Raw genomic sequence first — 3,259 nt, forward strand, 5'->3', positions numbered from 1 at the left:
GCAAAGCCCGGTTCAAGGCAGTATTGCAGGTGGTTGGATTTTATCTAAAGCGTTAAGTTTAAACACCAATTGTGTATCTATTGGCTGGATATGGTTTATACCAGCACCAAAATAACCAGTTGGGTCTGTAACGTCTCTAAACATGCAACAGCAGACTACACTTCCTACAAATGGCTTGTGAAAATTACAACTACAAAAAGTTCATGTTAACAGCAATTTATTGTTAAAGCATATAGCAAAACAAAAATGCATTTAACAAAATTTTCAATTAGGTTTTCTGTACAAAAGAAACAGAAGAAAGGCACAACATGCTAATCCAAGAACACCTAGTACTGCACCCAAAACTTCAGCCTGCAGGGAAGAACCTAAAAACACAATTAAACCCAGGATTGGTAAAATTTTAGCCATATCATTTCAAGATGGTTACTATTGCTAGATTACCAAATAACAGTAAAAGGATACTATTGCAACACAAGCTTAGACAAAATACTGTTAATTCCATTTTCTCTAGAGAAATGTTTGGTAAGCCATGCTGCTCTTACAGCAAGAACCAGAAGCTTGCTTTTAAACCACATCTGAGCCAGTCAAGTTTCCATTAAGATGGAGATCTTTCAGTGCACGGACCCCATTAGACATTTAGTCAATCATTGAATCCCATCATGCTTTAGAACCAAAGAATTACAACTTCAGATTAGAAAAGACTTGCCTGAGGACTTTTCTTCAGCATTTGTCAGGTACCTGGACTCTATTGGCTGAGGTTCTCCTTTAAGTAACAGTGGGCCCACCACAATGGTGTCATCCCATTCGGCTGGCATTTTAACTATTAAGCAAAATAACACACTCATTACATTAATACCTTAAGCAGCATATTAAAAAGCCAGTCTTAATAATCACATACCACTCCTTCTCTGCTTTATATTAAACTGATCCAAATACCTCCTTCCAGGGAGGTTGGCAGCACAGTTGGTGTTACAGCAACTACACACCTGGTCATTCCCATCCACAGACTTCCATCTAAAATAAAGATCTGCATTAGGAAAAAAGCAGCAAAAAAAAAAAAAAACCAAAATCAAGCTAGTTACTGATTCAGTCCTTGAATGTAAGAACAGGCCTTGTTCAAGGAGTCAATATTCCGAGAAGCCAAGGTAACCTTCAGATGGCAGGTAATGTAGATCTGCAATCACAAAACAGGAAAGGCAGCATACATTAAGCCACCTATAAAAATACTTCTGTGGAGAGAATAAACCCAACCAAATGCAGCAGTCTTACAGAACTTCCACCATTTCCATAAAAGCGGAAGGCATCTAATTCAAACTGAAGGGTAGACTGAGTATTTCTGGGAGTTATGAACTGGGAATTGGAACCGGTCAGCTTGCTGTCAGTTAAACACCTGAAAAGGCAAGGCAATTAGTAGAAGTACAAAGGGAATACCCCTCTTGGAACCAAGTGGGAGATGAGAGGAAAAAAGCTTCCTCACCCACTGTTGCCAATAAAAGTGTAGTTTTGGGAGGAAAACCCAAAGCTTGCGAAGCCACACACTTGTCCACAAACAGCCGCAGAGGCACATGGTTGCCATTACCTACAGAGGCTTGAAGGTTGATGAGATCACCCAAGTAGAATAGGTTAGTAGACCTTGGCGCACTCCAGTCACCTACAAAAATGTTAATGCAAAGTCCACTACAGGTAACCATTGTACAGAAACTTGCAAACAAGTACAAAACTGCTACCCAAGGTAATCTTACTATTCATTATAACCAGAGAGAAGCCGAGCAAATCTTCACCAGATTTGGTGGAAGTATAAGGGATCCAAGTTGGATTAAGTGCATTACTGCTGACGTTGTGACGCCTATGGGAAAGGCAAGTGGTTATGACCATACTAAGCTTACTGGAAAGACAGTTAGAACATGCAATTTTATATGAAAGACAAGTCAAAATGCTTTATGACAGTTAAAAATGGGACAATATGGCCTCTTGTGTTTGCTTGGTATAAAGGCTTTTATCCTAATTCGATTGCATAGCAGTCACATCTTACCTGGGGTAATGACATTCAATCTGCACTGCAGCTGCATTGGTTCGTATAATGGGAATCCCTGGAATTTGAGAGGGGTTGTATACAAGTGTGAAGCTGTACACGATGTCATCAGCAAGCATCTGTTTTTTCAAACCCACAGCAACAGAGAAGAAATGATTAGCTTTTTAAGCATTTTGCATCAAGTTCAAAGGATACTGGAAAGCTCAGAGTGAAATTCTAGGACACTTTCCGATTTGTTAATGTAGCACTAGACTACTAGGCAGCTTTTTTTTTTTTTAATAAAAAACACAACACACAAAAGGAGAAGGATTATTAAAACCAACAGCCAGTTGACAGGCTCACCGTGACGGTGCTACCACACCCCTGCAATGGAGCCTCAATCACAAACTCCGGGGGCGACGTAACTTGTCTGGTTACTCCACAGCCTCCGATGGACAAATCAGACGGCTGGACTGGATGCTGAATACCCAGGAGATCAGGGTCGATAGACACGAGGACAGCCATCTCCGTGCATTGAGCAGATACGGTTTGCGTAGACACCGCTCTCTGAACCGACGAAGGCAGGTCAAAATTCAGTACAGCCTGCTGATGCTGTTGTTCTCTTGTGGAATCAGAAACATCTAAGACAACAAAATAAAGCAGCCCAAAAGAGAGCAGTTGACATACAGCGTTGCGTCCCATGATGGACCCAGAAAAGAAAAAAGTCAAACTGCCGTAAAAGCACAAGATGCCTGCGCCTGTCCAGTTATAGTTACGACTTACTGCGCACCGTGCGCGCTGCTCGACAGCACCTGAGAGGACACCTGCACCTCGTTACTAGAAGATACGTCCTGCTCATTCATTGGTGAAGTCCACAATTAAAAGTCTTCAGATCTGCATGTGTTCATTGTGTTCATTGAGTCAATTATCCTCTGGATTTGGCAGTTTTAAGCTTACAGCTCAATTTTAATTTATTATGTACGTTACGTCTAATTTGTGCTTTGACTACAATAAATTAAATGTAACTGCTTTGCGAGAGCGCAGTTCTTTTTAACTCTTCAAAAGAATTTCACGTTTTCCAATTACATTTTCTATTTTTATTCTTCATGTTTTGATTAATATACATAATTCGAGTGATTTGATGGTACACTGGATGGGTAGTGCTGCCACATCCTGCATTGGACATCCTGGGTAAAAATCTTACACCTGGGGTCTTATTTATAAAACTTTGCATAGGTTTGAGCATGA

General features: G+C 40.6%; 1 pseudogene; it reads right to left on the reverse strand.

The window, feature by feature from the left end:
* Window positions 1–200: 200 nt before the first annotated feature.
* LOC120525074 lies at window positions 201–2,772 on the reverse strand (annotated as a pseudogene).
* Between the last annotated feature and the right edge of the window lie 487 nt (window positions 2,773–3,259).

This window comes from Polypterus senegalus, chromosome 3 (genome assembly GCF_016835505.1).
Source record: "Polypterus senegalus isolate Bchr_013 chromosome 3, ASM1683550v1, whole genome shotgun sequence".
NCBI classification, from domain to species: domain Eukaryota; kingdom Metazoa; phylum Chordata; class Cladistia; order Polypteriformes; family Polypteridae; genus Polypterus; species Polypterus senegalus.